Raw genomic sequence first — 19868 nt, forward strand, 5'->3', positions numbered from 1 at the left:
TTTGGTTGTGCCAGCAACTTGGGATCTTCAATCTTCATTGCTGCATGCAAACTCAGTTGTGGCATATAGGATCTAGTTCCCCAACCAGGAATCAAACCTTTCCCCCTGCATTGGGAGCGTGGAGTCCCAGCCACTGGACCACCAGGGAAGTCCCTGCAATGCTGTTTGATAGTGTTTTTACCAACAGAAGAACTTCTGTCAAAATTGAAGTCAATCTTATCAAACCCTGCTACTGCCATATCAACTAAGTTTATGTAATATTCTAAATTCTTTGTCATCATACCAATAATCTTCACAGCATCTTCACCACGAGTAGATTCCATCTCAAGAAACTACTTTGTTCATCCATATAAACCAACTCATCCATTCAAGTTTTATCATGAGATTGCAACAATTCAGTTACATCTTAATGTTCCACTTCTAATTTCTAGTTCTCTTCCTATTTCCACATCAGCAGTTACTTCCTCCACTGAAATCTTGAACCCCTCAAAGTCATTCGTGAGTGCTAGAATGTACTTCTTCCAAACTTAATACTGATGTTTTGACCTCTTGAATCACTAATGTTCATGGCTTCTAGAATGGTGAATCTTGTCCAGAAGGTTTTTAATTTACTTTGCCTAGATTTATCAGAGAAATCATCATGGCAGCCTTATGAAATGTATTTCTTAAGTCATAAGACTTGAAATTACTTGATTCCTGAACTGCATCATGGATATGTTCAGAAACAACATTAACTTCACTGTACATCTTTCAGGGCTCTTGGGTGACCAGGTGCATTGATGAGCAGTAATATTTTGAAAGGAATCCTTATTTCTGGCAGTTAAGTCTCAACAGTGGGCTTAAAATATTCAGTAAACCCTGTTGTAAGCAGATGTGCTATCATTTTCCAGACTGTGTTGTCCCAATTACAGAGCACAGGCAGCATAGACTTAGCATTTTTAACAACCCTAGGATTTCCAGAATGGTTGATAAATGAGCACTGGCTTCAATTTGGAATTACCAGCTGCACTATCCCCTAATAAGAAAGTCAGCTTGTCCACTGAAGCTTTTCAGCCATGCATTGACCTTTCTACCTATGAAAGTCCTGAATAGTATCTTTACTGAAATTTGTTGTGTAGTAATTATATAAGCTAGATTTTCTGGATAACTTGCTGAAGCTTCTACATCAACACTTGTTTCATCTTGCACTTTTATGTCATGGCTTACTTCCTTATACCTCATGAACCGACTTTACCAGCTTCAGATTTTCCTTCTGCAGCTTCCTCACCTCTCTACTATCATCAAATCTAACAGAGTTGGGGCCTTGTTCCGGATTAGGCTTTGGTTTAAGGGAATGTTGTGACTGGCTTGATCTTCTATACAAACCACTAGAAATTCTCTGTATCAGCAATAAGACTATTTCGTTTTCTCTTGTGTGTTGCTGAAGTAGCACTCTTAATTTACTTCAAGAAATTTTTTGTTGCATTCACAACTTGGCCAATTGTTTGGTGTAATTTAGGCCTAGTTTCAGCCTATCTCTGCTTTTGACATGGCTTCCTCACTAAGTTTAATCATTTCTAATTCTTGTTTTAAAATGAGAGATGTGAGTCTCTTCCTTTCACTTGAACACTTAGAGGCCATTGTTTGGTTATTAATTAGCCCTAATTTCAGTATCCTTGTGTCTCAGGAAATAGGGAAGCTTGAGGGAAGAGAGAGAAAGAGAGATGGCTGGTCAGTAAAGCAGTGAAAACACATTTATTGAGTTCACCATCTTATATGGGCATGGTTCATGATGTCCTGAAACAATTACAGTGGTAACATCAAAGATCACAGATCACTATAACAAATATAGTAATTTAAAAGTTTGAAGTATTGTGAGAGTTACCAAAATGTGAGATAGACATGAAGGGAGCAAGTGCCGCTGGCAAAATGGCACCAATAGACACTCGACGCAGGGTTGCCACAAACCTTCAACTTGTAAAAAACACAGTGTCTGCAAAGCAAAATAAAACTAGGAATGCCCATAATTCCTTCAACCATTTTTCATCCACTACCCTTAAAATGTACAACTCCTCTGCTACAGAATGACTAAATTTTTAGTTCTCAAATTAGAGGATGTATAGTTTGGAGAAACCTTTTAAAGAGGAATTGTTCCTTCCAAGTTCTCAAACTGATTAAATACCTATGTTCAAATACTCAATAGGCCACATATCAGTGAAATCTCCAGTAATCTCTGCCTCCATCTGTAACAGTAGACCTAATACTCCCAAAACATATATAAGATGGTTAGAAGCATTTGATACGAATTTGAAATTGGCACAGGTTATTTACTAAATCACCCTTCTGATTTAAAATAAAAATTAAAAGGATTTCCCTGGTGTTACAGTGGATAAGAACCTGCCTGCCAATGCAGCGGACAGGGGTTCGATCCCTGGTCCAGGAAGATTCCACATGCCATGGAGCAACTAAGTCCATGTGCTGCAACTACTGAGCCGGCACACTGCAATAAGAGAAGCCACTGCAATGAGAAGCCCACACACTGCAAAAAAGAGTAGCCCCTACTCGCTGAAGCTAGATAAAGTCTGTGCTCAGCAACAAAGACCCAGCACAACCAAAAATACATATAATTAAAAAATGAGGACCTTCCTGGTGGCACAGTGGATAAGAGTCCTCCTGCCAATTCAGGGAACACAGGTTCAATCCCTGGTCCTGGAGGGTTCCACGCACCCCAGAGCAACTACGCCCATGTGCCCTGAATTCATTGGAAGGACTGATGTTGAAGCTGAAGCTCCAATACTTTGGCCACCTGATGCGAAGAACTCACTCACTGGAAAAGACTCTCATGCTGGGAAAGATTGAAGGCAGGAGAAGGGGATGACGGAGGATGAGATGTTTGGATGGCATCATCGACTTGATGGACATGAGTTTGAGCAAGCTCCGGGAGTTGATGATGGACGCCTGGTGTGCTGCCGTCCATGGGGTCACAAAGAGTTGGACACTACTGAGCATGTGAATTGAACTGAATAAAAAGAACATAAGTTTATAAGTTAGAAAATAACATCTTAGTATTGTGAAAATGGGCTTCCCAGATGGCTCAGTGATATAGAATCCCCTCCCAATGCAGGAGACATAGGAGACAGAGGTTTGATGCCTGGGTCAGGAAAATCCACTGGAAAAGGAAAGGGGAACTCGCTCCAGTATTCTCCCCTGGAAAATTCCATGGACAGAGGAGCCTGGCAGGCTACAGCCCATGGGGTCACAAATTGTTGAACAAAACTGAGCAACTGAGTACACACAAAAACATGTTGTGAAAATAAATAAAGGGTGTGTGTGCCAAGTTGCTTCAGTCATGTTCGACTCTTTGCGACCCTATGGACTATAGCCCGCCAGGCTCTTCTGTTCATGGGATACTCTAGGCAAGAATACTGGAGTTGGTTGCCATGCCCTCCTCCAGGGCATCTTCCCAACCCAGGGATCAAACCCGCGTCTCTTATGTCTCCTGTATTGGCAGGTTAATTCTTTATTACTAGTGTCTCCCAGGTGGTACTAGTGATAAAGGGAAAATTAAGGGAAACTTCACTATAATTGAGCAGCAAAACCAGAATGGGGAGCTTTCAGGCGATGCCACAGAACATTAATACAGATCCCAGTACCAAGGAAAGAAAAGTCTTCCGGCCTGGCAACAGCTCAGCCAATGAGCCTGTCACGACTCACCCAATGAAAAACCACAATACTTTGAACTGTGTGTGTGTGTGTGTGTGTGTGTGTGTGTGTGTGTGTGTGTGTGTTAGTCACTCAGTCGTGTCCGACTCTTTACAACCCCATGGACTGAAACCCGCCACGCTCCTCTGTCCATGGAATTCTCCAGGCAGGAGTTTTGGAATGGGTTGCTATTTCTTTCTCCAGAGGCTCTTCCCGACCCAGGGATCAAACCTAGGGTCTTCTGCACTGCAGGCGGATGCTTTACTGCCCCAGCTACTAGGGAAGCCCATTTTTGAACTATTAGTTTCCTCCAATGGACTTTTTGTTTATAAGGTTCCTCCCAACTTCCCCTTCTCTTCTAAAAAGTTTCTTCTCCTTTGCTTTCACAGGACTTCCTTGTGATTCACAGTTGAAAGAAAGTGAAAGTTGCTCAGTTGTGTCCAACTATACAGTCCATGGAATTCTCCAGGCCAGAATACTGGGGTGGGTATCCCTTCCCATAGTTGCACATCCCAAATGGCAGTTATTTTCTGCTTCCCTGGTGGCTCAGAAGGTAAAGAGTCTGCCTGCAATGCAGGAGACCCGAGTTTGATCCCGGGGTCAGGAAGATCCCCTTGGAGAAGGAAATGGCAACCCACTCCAGTATTCTTGCCTGGAGAATCCCCATGGACAGCGGAACCTGGGTGGCTACAGTACATGGGGTCGCAAAGAGTCAGACACAACTGAGCAACTTCACTTTTTGCTTCACTTTTTGCTGATGAAATAATTGGCTGTTTTAGGCCAACAGTGTTAAATAACTGTTTACTACAAGTCAGTGGCACTGGTGGTAAAGAGCATGCCTGCCAATTCAGGATATGTAAGAGATGTGGGTTTGATCCCTGGGTTAGGAAGATCCCCTCGTGAAGGAAATGGCAACCCACTCCAGTATTCTTGCCTGGAAAATCCCATGGACAGAGAAGCCTGGTGGGCTGCAGTCCATGGGATCACAAACAGTCAGACACAACTGAAGCAACTTAGCACACACAAACAAGCCAAAGTAAAATAATTTTTAAAAATCTAAGCACTGTGTTCCATGATCCCACCAATATTTGGCATGATGTTTGAATCAAGATACATGCAGTAATACTACAAAATCAGGGTTCTATTACCCTTAGAGTTACCAGGCAACCACAAATCCCCATTGAGTGTCAGGTTCCATCCCTAAGAACATAGGCTATAAACTTTCCTTGACTTTAACTATATTTTTTGTTTTATCATTTCATGTACCATTACCAGTTCACGTAAGCATGGGGAGTGTTTTAAGTATTTTAGCTCATCCATAGTACCACTATTTTCAACAATGAAAGCTCATTTTTAACATGCATTATTCAATTAATAATCCATTAATGTCTCCAACAGAAGCTAATTTCTGACATTCATCAGTTTAATGTGCAAAATGTCTAATGCTGACCAGAATTAAGACAACTGAAGTACTTCTGGTAACCCCTATGGAGTATGAATTCCCTGTTAGAATGCCATCTACACTAGCAGTATAATTTTAACCTTACATATCCATATTTCACTGTTTATATTGAAATATTTTAAACTATAGATTTTGTAACACTGGATTAAAATACTAATTCTACCACTTAAAATCTATGTAATATTGGACATGAATGTAATTTGATTCCCTGGAGATTCAATTGAAGTGTAAAACGGGGATATAATCTTACAGAAGGATGAGCACTAAATAATGTATATGAAAAGCCATTATAAACTGTAATACAATCTACAAATGTTGGGCATTATTATTGGATAATAATATACCTAGTAGAGGTTAGGTTATGTTGAGATCCTTTGAGGATTTGTCCTTACATGGAATATTAGGTGACCTCTAATGCTCACCTATTATAAATATTACAGTTCAGATACTCTTGTCTACAAAGACGGGAAAAAGCAAAATGAGTAAGTTATGGATCCTTAACCCAGAAGGCATGTCTTTCTTTTTCTTGGGGATGGTCTTGATCCCTGTCTCCTGTACAATGTCATGAACCTTCGTCCATAGTTCATCAGGCACTCTATCAGATCTAGTCCCTTAAATCTATTTCTCACTTCCACTGTAATCGTAAGGGGTTTGATTTAGGTCATACCTGAATGGTCAAGTGTTTTTTCCCTACTTTCTTCAATTTAAGTCTGAATTTGGCAATAAGGAGTTCATGATCTGAGCCACAGTCTGCTCCCAGTCTTGTTTTTGCTGACTGTACAGAGCTTCTCCATCTTTGGCTGCAAAGAATATAATCAATCTGATTTTAGTGTTGACCATCTGGTGATGTGCATGTGTAGAGTCTTCTCTTGTGTTGCTGGAAGAGGGTGTTTGCTATGACCAGTGTGTTCTCTTGGCAAAACCCTATTAGCCTTTGCCCTGCTTCATTCTGTACCCCAAGAAAAAAGAAATGCAAAAAAAGCAAAACGGCTGTCTGAGAAGGCCTTACAAACAGCTGTGAAAAGAAGAGAAGTGAAAAGCAAAGGAGAAAAGGAAAGATACACCCATTTGAATGCAGAGATCCAAAGAATATCAAGGAGAGATAAGAAAGCCTTCCTCAGTGATCAGTGCAAAGAAATAGAGAAAAACAATAGAATGGGAAAGACTAGAGATCTCTTCAAGAAAATCAGAGATACCAAGGGAACATTTCATACAAAGACGGGCTCAAAAAAGGACAGAAATTGTATGGACCTAACCAAAGCAGAAGATACTAAGATAAGGTGGCAAGAATACACAGAAGAACTGTACAAAAAAGATCTTCACAACCCAGAAAATCACGATGGTGTGATCACTCACCTAGAGCCAGACATCCTGGAATGTGAAGTCAAGTGGGCCTTAAGAAGCATCACTATGAACAAAGCTAGTGGAGGTGATGGAATTCTAGTTGAGCTATTTCAAACCCTAAAAGATGATGCTGTGAAAGTGCTGCACTCAATATGCCAGCAAATTTGGAAAACTCAGCAGTGGCCACAGGACTGGAAAAGGTCAGTTTTAAACCCAATCCCAAAGAAAGGCAATGCCAAAGAATGCTCAAATTACCCCACAATTGCACTCATCTCACACGCTAGTAAAGTAATGCTCAAAATTCTCCAAGCCAGGCTTCAGGAATACGTGAACCGTGAACTTCCAGATGTTCAAGCTGGTTTTAGAAAAGGCAGAGGAACCAGAGATCAAATTGCCAACATCCGCTGGATCATCGAAAAAGCAAGAGAGTTCCAGAAAAACATCTATTTCTGCTTTATTGACTATGCCAAAGCCTTTGACTGTGTGGATCACAATAAACTGTGGAAAATTCTGAAAGAGATGGGAATACCAGACCACCTGACCTGCCTCTTGAGAAATCTGAGTGCAGGTCAGGAAGCAACAGTTAGAACTGGACATGGAACAACAGACTGGTTTCAAATAGGAAGAGGAGTACATCAAAGCTGTATATTGTCACCCTGCTTATTTAACTTATATGCAGAGTACATCATGAGAAACACTGGGCTGGATGAAGCACAAGCTGGAATCATAATTGCCAGGAGAAATATCAATAACCTCAGATATCCAGATGACACCACCTTTTTGGCAGAAAGGGAAAAACTAAAGAGCCTCTTGATGAAGGTGAAAGAGGGGAGTGAAACAGTTGGCTTAAAGCTTAACATTCAGAAAACTAAGATCATGGCATCTGGTCCCATTACTTCATGGCAAATAGGTAGGGAAACAGTGGAAACAGTGGCAGACTTGATTTTGGGGGGCTCCAAAATCACTGCAGATGGTTACTGCAGCCATGAAATTAAAAGACACTTACTCCTTGGAAGGAAAGCTATGACCAACCTAGACAGCATATTGAAAAGCAGAGACATTACTTTGCCAGCAAAGGTCCGTCTAGTCAAGGCTATGGTTTTTCCAGTAGTCATGTATGGATGTGAGAGGTGGACTATAAAGAAAGCTGAGTGCCAAAGAATTGATGCTTTTGAACTATGGTGTTGGAGAAGACTCTTGAGAGTCCCTTGGACTGCAAGGAGATCCAACCAGTCCATCCTAAAGGAGATCAGTCCTGGGTGTCCGTTGGAAGGACTGATGTTGAAGTTGAAACTCCAATACTTTGGCCACCTGATGCAAAGAGCTGACTCATTTGAAAAGACCCTGATGCTGGGAAAGATTGAAGGCAGAAAGAGAAGGGGACGACAGGGGATGAGATAGTTGGATGGCATCACTGACTCAATAGACATGAGTTTGAGTAAACTCCGGGAGTTGGTGATGGACAGGGAGGCCTGGCATGCTGCAGTCCATGGGGTCACAAAGAGTCAGACATGACTGAGCAACTGAACTGAACTGAACAGAACCCAAAAGGCTAAAATAATTTAAACTGGCACTGGGGTATAACCCTCCCCTAGCTATTCCACTGGAAGATTTTCTACCAAATGAGGATGGACAATAGATTTAATAATAATAACTGACATTCATCCAGTTTTTATTAACTGCCAGATAGTATGATTAAGTACATTATTTTATTTAATCCCCACAATAATTCAATTAAGTAGGTATAGCTTTCAAGCTCATTTTAAAATGAGGCCTGGGACTACTCTGGTGGTCCAATGGCTAAGACTCCAAGCTCCTAATGCCAAGGTAGGAGGGGCTGGGTTTGATCCCAGATCAAGGAACTAGATCCCACATGCTGCAATAAGACCCAATGCAGCCAAAAACCAAAAAAGACATCTCAGGGGTTTCCTGGCAGTCCAGTGGCTAGAATTCTGTACTCTCACTGCTGAGGTTCTGGGTTTCAATCCCTGGTTGGGAAACTAAAATCCCACAAGCCTTGCACCATGGCCAGAAAAAAGAAAGTCACATCTTACTGCCCTCATGCCTCAAAGCCAACAGGGAAAGGAAGCCCTGAAGTATGAGAAGAAACCATTTTATTTATGGCCATACTCTTTTAACATGCTAGCAAGGTAATCCTCAAAAGTCCTAATAAGCTAGGCTTCAATAGTAGGTGAACTGAGAACTTCCAGATGAACAAGCTGGATTTAGAAAAGGCAGATAGAGGATGAGATGTTTGGATGGCATCACTGACTTGATGGACATGAGTGTGAGCAAGCTCTGGGAGTTGGTGATGAACAGGGAAGCCTAGTGTGCTGCCAGTCCATGGGGTCACAAAGCGTTGGACTTGACTGAGTGAATGAACTGAAGAGGAACCAGGTATCAAATTACCAACATGCATTGGATCATAGAAAAAGCAAGGGAATTAAAAAAAAAATACTTCTTCTTTATTGACTACACTAAAGAGCCTTTGACTATGTAGATCATAATAAACTGGAAAATTCATAATGAGACAGGAACACAAGAAGACCATACCTGTCTCCTGAGAAACCTGTATTCAGGACAAGAAGCAACAGTTAGAAGTGGACATGGAACAACTAACTGGCTCCAAATTTGGAAAGGAGTATGTCAAGGCTGTATGTTGTCACCCTACTTACTTAACTTTTATGCAAAGTACATCATGTGAAATGGCAGGCTGGATGACTCACAAGCTGGAATCAAAATTGCCATGAGAAAGATCAATAACCTCAGATACACAGATGATATTACTCTAATGGCAGAAAGTGAGGAGGAACTAAAGAGCCTCTTGATGAAGATGAAACAGAACAGTGAGAAACCTGGCTTAAAATTCAACATCCAAAAAACTAAGATCATGGCATTCAGTCCCATCATTTCATGGCAAATAGATGGGGAAAAAGTACAAACAGTGACAGATTTTATTTTCTTGGGCTCCAAAATCACTGCAGATGGTGACTGCAGCCACGAAATTAAAAGACACTTGCTGCTTGGAAGCTATGACAAGCCTAGACAGCATATTAAAAACCAGAGACGTCACTTTGCCGACAAAGGTCTGTATAGTCAAAGCTATGGTTTTTCCAGTAGTCATGTATGGATGTGAGTGTTGGACCATAAAGAAGGCTGAGCAGCAAAGAATTGACACTTTCAGATTGTGGTGCTGGAGAAGACTCTTGAGAGTCCCTTGGACTGTAAGGAGATCCAACCAGTCAATCCCAAAGGAAATCAACCCTAAATATTAATTGGAAGGACTGATGCTGAAGCTGAAGCTCCAATACTTTGGCCACCTTATGCAAAAAACTGACCCATTAGAAAAGACCCTGATGCTGGGGAAGACTGAAGGCAAAAGGTGAAGGCGCGGCAGAAGTTGAGATGGTTAGATAGCATCACCAACTCAATGGACATGAATTTGAGCAAATTCCAGTAGGTAATGAAGGACAGGGAAGCCTGGAGTGCTGCAGTCCATGGGGTCGCAAAGAGTCAGACACGACTGAACAACAACAAAATGTATGTGCATATAAAGCTAATCATCATTATTCACGGATTTCATATCTGTGAATTAGTGGTAATCTACAGATATGTGCAGAGCAATATATATGTTGAGATATATATATGTATTAATAAGTTACTGTGATCAAGAAAGTTTGGCAACCACTAGTGATGGAACAGAGAGCTCCAGAGTAGAATTTAGGAGATCACTTATATTTTAGAGAACGGCAGAGAGTCTGTGAAGGACAGAGAAAGACCAGTCAGTCATCAGCCACAGATTTGACAAGAACTAGAAGGGAGCCATTTCAAGAAAAAGGAGTGATTGATCAATTATGTCAGATGCTTCAAAGAGGTCAAGAATAAGGACTTAAAAGATCTTTTAAAAAATTATTTCCCTCACAGATCTGGCACCTGGCACACTCTTTCAACAAATTATTTATTGAGCAAGAATCAAGATAAAGCTACTAGGAATAGGAACTTCCCTGGTGGTCCATTGGTTAGGACTCCACGCTTCCACTGTAGGGGGCACAGGTTTGATACTTGGTTGGGAACTAAGATCCCGCGTACACCACAACATGATCAAAAAAAAAAAAGCTACTAGAAATAAAACCAGATGCTGTTGGCAACTGCAGGGGTCAAGAGAGTAACCCATGGGCTAGGAATTAAAAATGTCCCTCTTTAAGCGTGGAGTAGAGTTTCCTAAGTCGTGAGGGACTCAGATTTGTACACTTTTTTTACTTTTGCTGTGCCATGTCACTTGTGGGATCTCAGTTCCTCAACCAGGGCCTGAACCCAGGCCACAGCCATGAAAGCCTGGAAGCCTAACCACGAGGCCACCAGCGAACTCCCAATACCTTTTTTAAAAAAATGAGGGAGTCACTATCCTCAGGGTAAGAACAGCTTCTGCATGTTTCCCTGCTGACCTCTGTCAGCAGCAGTCAAGTAGGAACCCCAGAACTGCGCATGTCCTGGCAAAAGTCCCCATTTTACTCAACATTCACAGCTTCTCTAACACCATCTCCCTTGAGATCATTATGCCCTTTATCCCTGGTTCAGTCAGTTATCATTAGGATCCAGGATTCCCCAGCCATGCCTTATATCCTGATCTCTAAAATTCCTACAGTCTGCATATCATCGCTTCTAACTTTATTTCACACCCCTTCCTAAATTTTGAAATCCTTTCACAACTTAACTCAAGATCAAATATCTGCAAAATCACTTACATTCTCAATCTCTTTTCTGAACATCTCCTTCACCTTAGTGCTCTAAGTTAACCTGGCTTTCCTTTGATGGCAGTGTTTCCCCACAGCCTTCTTGAATGTAACTATTCTCCTACAGTCTTTGGGACTATGGGGCCTTGAGGTGGGGTGTCCTCTTTACATAAGTTGGACTTCCCTGGTGACTCAGTGGTAAAGAATCCTCCTGCCAATTCAGGAGACACGGGTTTGATCCCTGATCTGGGAAGATCCTATGTGCCACGGAGCAGGTCCATGTGCCACAACAGTTTGAGCCTGTGCTCTAGAGCCTAGGAGCTGCAATTACTGAGCCCACGGGCCCTCGAGTCTGAATTCCACAAGAGAAGCCATCGCATTGAGAAGCACTCGAACCACCACTAGAGAGTAGCTGGCACAGCAACGAAGACCTGGCATAGCCAAAATAAATTTCTTTAAAAAAGCATAAGTTATCAGACTACAGACAGCCCCAACTTTGAATTGTATAACTTATGGTTGATTTTTCAACTTTACAATGGTGCAAAAGAAATATACATATGTGTGCGTGCTAAGTCTCTTTAGTGTCCAACCCTGTGTGACCCTGTGGACTGTAGCCTGGGGCTCCTCTGTCCATGGGATTCTCCAGACAAGAATACTGGAGTAGGTTGCCATGCCCTCCTCCAGGGGATCTTCCCCATCCAGGAATCAAACCAGTGTCTCTTATGTCTAACCTGCATTAGCAGGTAACTTTTTTACCACTAGGGCCACCTGGAAAGCCCCAATCTGCATATAGGAGAAACCATATTTCAAATTCTAAATTTTGATCTTTTCCTGGGCTAGCATTATGTGGTATAATACTCTCTTGTGATACGAGGCAGTGCAGGGACCCACCGCTCCCAATCAGCCATGTGATCTAGAGGGTAAACAAGCCATACACTGACAACCATTCTGTACCCATATGATCAATTTGCTTCTCACTTTTAGTACAATTCAGGGATACCTTGTTTTATTGTGCTTCACAGGCTTTTTCTAGTTGCCTCAAGTGGGGGCCTACTCTTCATTGTGGTAGCACAGGCTTCTCATTGCAATGGCTTCTTTTGTGGTGGAGCATGGGCTCTCGAGTGTGGGCTCAGTAACTGTAGCACAGGAGTTTAATTGCTCCACAGCATGTGGAATCCTCCTGGACTAGGTATTGAACCCGTGTTCCCTGCAATGGCAGGCAGATTCTTAACCACTGGACCACCAGGGGAGTCCCTTTCATTGTAGCTTTGAATTGCATTTTTCTATTAGTGATGCTGAGCATTTTTTTATGTCAACATTATAAAGTAAGCTTTGTGTTAGATGATTTTGCCTAACTTGTAGGCTAATGTGTTCTAAGCACATTTACGGTAGGCTAAACTATGTTGTTCAGTAGGTTGTATATTAAATGCATTTTTAACATACAATGGGTTTGACATAACCCCACTGTGAGCTGAGGAAGACCTGTATACTACACACTCACTAGCTCCTCTTGTAATTTATTGCCCTTTTCTCTAGATTACTTCTACCCATTTCTTTAAGATTTTAGATCCTGGTTGTCACTCTCTCCAGGAAACAAAACTATCAGAATTCTTGGCGATATCAACATTTCTTCAATACCTTATGTTTCAAGTTCATTGACCTCTTCTCCCTCAATGATATTCTACATCATACCTGAGCCACTCATTTCAATGGTCTTGGCCTTATCATCACCAATAACTCTAACTTTTCCATAACTTCATTTCTTTGCAAATTTCTTCGGCCACATACTTGAGAATGTGTAATTTTAATATATATTAGATATTTGGCAGTGATTGTAACTTCTTAAATCTTTTTGTAAAAGATGTTGAATAACACATCTCAGCATATTTCTTGCTTCTTTATTGTCTCCCTGACTACAGTGTAAGCTCTTTGAGGGTAAGGATTTTTGTTTTGTTCTTTGTTATATCCTTAGCATCTACAACAATGCTGGGTCATAGAAGGCGCTTAATAAATGTGTTTCATAAATGAATGGAAGAAATATCTATTACATATCAGGCCCTAGGAATACAACAAACAAGACAAAATCTCTGACTCTTTGGAACCTACAATTTTATACTGAAAATAAGAATATTAAAGTGATGAAACTTCACTATCTAGGTGACAAAATATTCTTTTATTTTTTTGAGATATAATTGACACATAACATTATATGAGCTTCAGTAGAGAATATTCTTGAGTCTGTATCAGGACTCTATCAAGAGTACTCCCATTCTTGAGCCTTCCTTGGTGGTCCAGTGGCTAAGACTCTGCACTTCCAAGGCAGGGGGCCTGGGTGAGAATATTCTTGAGTCTGTATCAGGACTCTATCAAGAGTACTCCCATTCTTGAGCCTTCCTTGGTGGTCCAGTGGCTAAGACTCTGCACTTCCAAGGCAGGGGGCCTGGGTTAGATCCCTGGTCAGGAAACTAGATCCCACATGCCACCACTTAGAATTCACATGCTGCAACTAAAGATCCTGCATGCCACAACTAAACATCCTGTGTGCCACAATGAAGATCGAAGATCCCATGTGCCATAACTAAGACTAGGCACAGTCAAATAAATAAAAATAAATATTAAAAAAAGGAATACCCTCATTCCTGTTATTAGTTATCATTAAGTTTATACAAAGGTGATTGGATCTGTATGAAATCATCACTTTGATATATGACTGATCATCTTTGGCAAATTGTCTTAGGTTGGGCTGCTCTAACAAAGTACTATGTACTAGGTAGCTTAGAAACAATAGAACTCTACTTCTCACAGTTTTGGAGGCTAAGAAATCTGAGATCAGGGTACTAGAACCCAACTACTAGGGTTGGGTTCTGCTGAAGGCTGTCTTCCCAGTTGCAGACTGTGACTTTTCATTGTATCCTCACATGGTGGAAAGATGAGACGACAGCAGTTGGCCTATAGGTTCCCTTCTAAAAGGGCACTAATCCCAATTCTGATGGTTCACCCTCATGTCCTAATTACCTCTCAAAGTCTCCACCTCCTAATACCATCACATTGGGAGTTAGGATTTCAACCTATGAATTTTGGGGGGACACAAGCACTCAGTCTATCACACAAATCCAAAACTTAGGATTAGAGTACCAAAATAGTTCTATCTGTATACACTACATAAGAGATCTCCTTACAAGCCAAGCCTTGAGTTTTTGTATGTTAAGGGGTTTAGAACTTGCTTCTATAATAATTTAAAAGCCCTTAAGACATTCATCGCCTTCCCTCTTTTCTCTGGGTTTTATCTTCTCCTGCCTCATATCAGACCTTGTGCTCTCAATTATCCTGTCTTCCACCCCTCCCTTTCTAGTGGCTTTTTCTCTTATTCTTCAAACATGATAAAAACAAACAAAAACCCTTCCTCATTCCTAAACAAGCCACAAAAATAAAAAACCTTCCCTCAACTACTAAATATATACAACATTAAAGTGTCTCTTTTTACTCCTCCATCTGTCCCTTTCAGTTTCAGCTAATGGTGTCATTCACCCACTCTCCCAAACTAGAAGCCTCTTTCTCTCTTCCCCCTTTTCTAACAGGTCTTCAAGGTCAGAAATTAGTCAAAATTTTGGGTGACCACTTCTCTTCAATTCTTCAGCGATTGTTTTAGTTCTGGGTCTACTGTCTTGCCTAAACTACCACAGCTGGCCTGTCTGCAGTCTTTTTAAAGCAAATTATATTCCACAAACTTTTGAGCATCTATTACGTGTCTGGCACTGGAAACACAAACACAAATAGGACACCAGTCCCTATAGTCAAGAAGCTTGTCCACTCACACTGTAGCATCATTCCTATATGATTAATAATAAAAAAAAAAACTTCTGTTGCCAGCAGAATTAGATCCAAACTCCTTATGCAAGCATATAGGGCCATTTACCATCTGCCCTGAACCCACTGAATTTGCTGCCTTATCTCTCACTACTCTCTTTTACCTACAGTCTCTCCTAAGCTCTGGCCATACTGAACTTTGCACAGATCCCTGAAAATTCCATTGCCTTTTATGTGCTACATTATGCCTGGAATAACCTCTTCTGCCTCTCACCATTGGCCTGGGGGAAATTAATTCAGCCTCTGAAACTCAGCTTTGATCATTACCCCTTTTTGACACTTTCCTAGACTCCTCTACTTATTTCTCTGGGCTGTTCCCACAGTACTCTGTGTACAGCTCTAATATGGTACTCATCACCGGGCATTATAGTTTATCTATATATCTTTTCTACAATTCCTGGAAGTCAGGAACAATACTGCTTTGCTGTATCATGCGTATGATAAATTCCTTTTTTTTTTTTTGCCACGTTGGGTGGCTTGTGGGATCTTAGTTCCCTGATCAGGGATGAACCAGGCCCACAGCAGTGAAAGAGTAGAGTCCTAACCACTGGACCACTAAGGAATTCCCTCCAAATATTTTTTACATGAAATCTCTAAGCACTTGGTCTTTTCTTATTTCTCCCAAATGGTAGTCTTTATTTCCTAGAAAAGGGAGCATTAAAAAAAAATTCAAGTGAGCAACTAAAAAATCAGAAAAAAACAAAAAGGCTCCTCTAACTTTGAAAGTAATCCTTTTTCTCCATCATCCCATTATATACCCAGTTATCCTAGTTATCCTGCAAAGTGCTGAACAAAATGTTAATATTCCACCAAAATCTAATGTCTGAATGTATATGTAACCTTCTTCTGGTCACTTCCCACCTTACACAATGGAAAAAGCACAATGACCTATTTACCTATGGCAAACAGAGTTATCCCCGAACACGAAGACTATGAAATTAAAACTATTACCTCATTTTTTCTGATCCCAGAGAGTACTGGTAATTTACACAGAAATAAGAATATATCACTATTTATTGTCATATTTTCTACAATATGAACTGCAGTAAGGTGATGTTTGGGGTAGAAGACCATTTTTAGGCTATTTCAATGTATTTTATTTTAAAATGAAATAAGCTTTTTAAAGCCTCTTCCTTCATTTAGAGCAGTTCATGCCTTTGTCATTCTACTGTGAGAAAGTAGCAGCAAAACTCAGGATATGAAAAAGCTCAACATGACAGTCATTTTTTTACCCTTTTCTATTACTGCCAAACCAAGCTGGCAGGGTATGTTTCTAGCAGGAAGATATGATGGTATCAGAGATCATAAAGTAATTTAAGTTAAAAAAAAAGTAATTTACTATCATAAAGTAATTTAAGTTGGTATATGTTAAGTTTACATTATGGGATATGTGATGTTTACAACATGTCATGTTGTCTCCCTTAAACTTTGACCAATTTCTTATACCCTATACCTAGAACAGATTATTACTTTGCTCCTTTTCTTTTTATTTACCTTTTATTTACAAAAGTTCTTGTCTTATTAGAAAACCCATTCATAAAACTGGACTTTTTAAAAAATGGCTCATGTCAATCTATAAAGTTCTCTCTTGCTATTAGTGACTGTGGACACACACTTAAATTCCAGCATCAGAAAAATATCAGGTAGCATCAGATGGATGCTACAACTTAAACTGAAAAACTCTTTGTGTTCCTTTTTACTGCTATTTTTTAAAATTTTATTTTTGGCTATGTTGGGTCTGTTTCCCTAGGTGTGGAGCAGGGGCTACTCTCTAGTTGCAGTGGTGCACAGACTTCTCACTGTGATGGCTTCTCTTACTGTACAGCATGGGCTCTAGGCTTGGGCTTCAACAGTTGCAGTACATGGGGCTCAGTAGTTGTGGCACATGGGCTAAGTTGGTCCTAGGAACGTGCGATCTTCCGGACCACGGATCAAACTGGTGTCCCCAGCAGTGGCAGATGGATTCTTAACCACTGGACCACCAAGGAAGCCCACTAGTTTGTTAAACTGGCCTGGGAATTCTTTTCTCATGGAAGACTGTTAGGATCAAATTTGTGAAATGGCAGCTAATACCAACTGTTCTCTGGTTTCTGCCAATTTGGGTTGCATATTTTTCTCCCCAGAACCCTAACACTACAGCTACACATCTTTGAGACTAGATTTTGTTCCCTACTAGATATAAAACTTTACAGTGAATTTGAAAAACAGATCTGGTACAAATTGGGTCCCCATCAGTTAATAGATAAGCTGTAAATGCATGGATAATCCTGATTACAAGGTATTTGTGAAACTTCTGGGTGAGAAGCCATTTCCAGAGCTACACTAAGGTGAAATCCCTTAAAATATGTGCAACGGGGGTAGTAAATAAGCTATAAAATACAATGAAATGGATTTGAATTTTCAAAAAATTTGTACGGAAGGCAATTTTTCCCACAGCACTTTCTTTTGATAAGGGAAATTGCCAGTTGTTTCAGCTTGCAGACTTCCAAATACTATCTTCAATTCAATTCCTCCATTTTCAGTTCATCTTATATGTTGTTGCCAAATTAATCTTTCTAGAACACAAGAGTGCTACTCCCTTTCAAAAAAACCCAATAGTTTCCCATTGTCAGAGAAATAAGTTGAAAACAATTAGCCTGCTACTCAGCACCACCATTATTTGGTTTCAACCTACCTTCCCCCTACTCTCTGGACTACCTATGCCAAGGACTGGCCTGCAGCCTTCAGGCTGTTAATTTCTGTATGGCCTTCAAGAATGACTTTTACATTTACAAAGGATGGAAAAGAAAATAATGTGACACATGGATATAAAAAATTCAAATTTCAGCAGTTTCTTTTTGAACACAGTCACTCTGGTTTTCTTATATATTTTCTATGGTTGATTTCATGCTACAATAGTAGAGTTCAAAAGTTCCAGTACAGACCTTGTGGTCTTATCTGACCCTTTACAGAAAGTTTGCCAGTCCCACCGAGATCCACTTCTGTTCCTATCGCTTAACCTATCAAGATCCCTCCCTGCCTGGAATGTACTACTCCCACTCATTCCTGATGTCACCTCTGAGGATATCAAAGTAAAATTTTCAAAAACTTTCAAAACATGATTCTCCCACAAACATAAAATCAACATGAGCCAAGCATTAACTTAGGCTTCCTTGGTGGCTCAGATGGTAAAGACTCTGCCTGCAATGCAGGAGGCCCAGGTTAGATCCCTGGCTCGGAAAGATGCTCTCTGGAGAAGGGAATAGCAACCTACTCCAGTATTCTTGCATGGAGAATTCCATGGACAGAGAGAAGCCTGGTGGGGCTACAGCCCATGGGGTCCATAAAGTTGGGCATGACTGAGCAACTAACACACTTAAGCATTTACTCAATTCATTGAGGGACCCAGTAAGATGGTAAAGTTGGTTCCAAGGGGATTTGAGGGACTAGTTATTTATGGGCATAAAAGAATTCAAATAAGGCTGCATGTTAAACAAAACTGGATAGCATCCCACAGAGCAATAAAACCCTAAACTTTGGGGTTACCTTTTCTATCAGTCAGAAATTTGCAACTCAAGTAACTTCACAATGTTTGAGCTCTAATTATATAACAAGTAGCAAAGTTAAACACAGGTACCTTCTCTTAGAGATTCATCCTTGGGCAGAGGTTAAGCCATGTCCCAGAGCGAACTGAAAGGTCATTCATGCCTCCACTCATTTCCATGTTTTAGATCATCTTTTTTCATAAGGCCTCTCCTAACCCTTCCAGTCAATATCGTCCTCTTTTATGCACCCATTGTATTTTGTACTTCCATTATAGGATTCAAATATCTTGACTTGTCTGCGTACTTCATTTTCCCCAACAAGTACTAGGCTCCGTAGAATCATAGTATATGAGAGCTGGCGTTTAACCTCCCTTTTTACCGAGATTTGAGCATTGGGTCCAATCTCTGTAGCTCCCAACATCTGCCTTGCACGGAATAGACACTAAGTCCTCAATGCTGAACATGCAAGCCCCCAAACACTTCGCAAGTCGATTGCACTTTCCTTAAACTTTATCTGCTAATGAGCGGTGCACTGGTGTAACCCCTTGCTCCAGGGTTAAGTGATCTAGAGTAGACATGGAACTGTTTTGATTGTTTACCAACCCTCAAGATCCTACACCAGTGCTTACACAAACCGGCAGTTCCACAAATAACTGTTGAAAAAAGATGGGAGGGGGCCTATCCCCTCCCATCCCTTCTGGAGACAGAAGTGTCCTAATCTCTCCACTCCTGCAAACTTAAACGGCTAATAACTTTCCTGTCCAACCTACAGCGCTAATTTCTCAAAGTAGGTGCAAATGCCGGCCCCAAACGGTAAAAAGTTCCTCCTCAAAAGACCTCAAATTTTCGCTGCCTCTTTAGAGGGTCTCCAACCCTCAGAAAAATGGCGAGGTGGACCCAGGCCCTTAATTCAGAAGTTAGCCCTTCTCCGCAAATATCAACAGCAGAGGCTTCTGCGGTGCAGTTTCCTCAGTGGACTGGTTTACTCTCTTTAAGAATAACCGAACCTCCACTTCACTTTCCGAGACTCTGGACTCCGCACCGTCCGCCTCGGCCTTTCTCCCGCGGTCAACGCGGCCGTTTTTCGGGGAGATAGTCCGAAGCGCGTGGCGCGTCGGTTAGACTGCCAACGGTTTTCCACCGCCAGCGGGGAGCGCGGGAGGAGTGGCGGGAACCAGTGCGGCCAGAGGCTGCGGACGTAGGGCGGAGCCAGCGCCGCGAAGGATCGCGAAGGAGCTGGGAGGCCCCGCCCTTTCC

The 19868-nt window shown here is 41.2% G+C and overlaps 1 long non-coding RNA gene across 1 annotated transcript; it reads right to left on the reverse strand.

Annotated features, from left to right (window-relative positions):
* Positions 1–1714: 1714 nt before the first annotated feature.
* On the reverse strand, positions 1715–19697 carry LOC145503571 (uncharacterized). The gene is made up of 2 exons (XR_014051569.1): positions 18704–19697; positions 1715–2998 (listed from the first exon to the last, which is right to left on the reverse strand). It is a non-coding gene; the product is annotated as an uncharacterized LOC145503571 (long non-coding RNA).
* Between the last annotated feature and the right edge of the window lie 171 nt (positions 19698–19868).

Source organism: Giraffa tippelskirchi, chromosome 4 (assembly GCF_054371585.1).
Source record: "Giraffa tippelskirchi isolate mGirTip1 chromosome 4, T2T-mGirTip1v1.2.pri, whole genome shotgun sequence".
Lineage (NCBI taxonomy): Eukaryota > Metazoa > Chordata > Mammalia > Artiodactyla > Giraffidae > Giraffa > Giraffa tippelskirchi.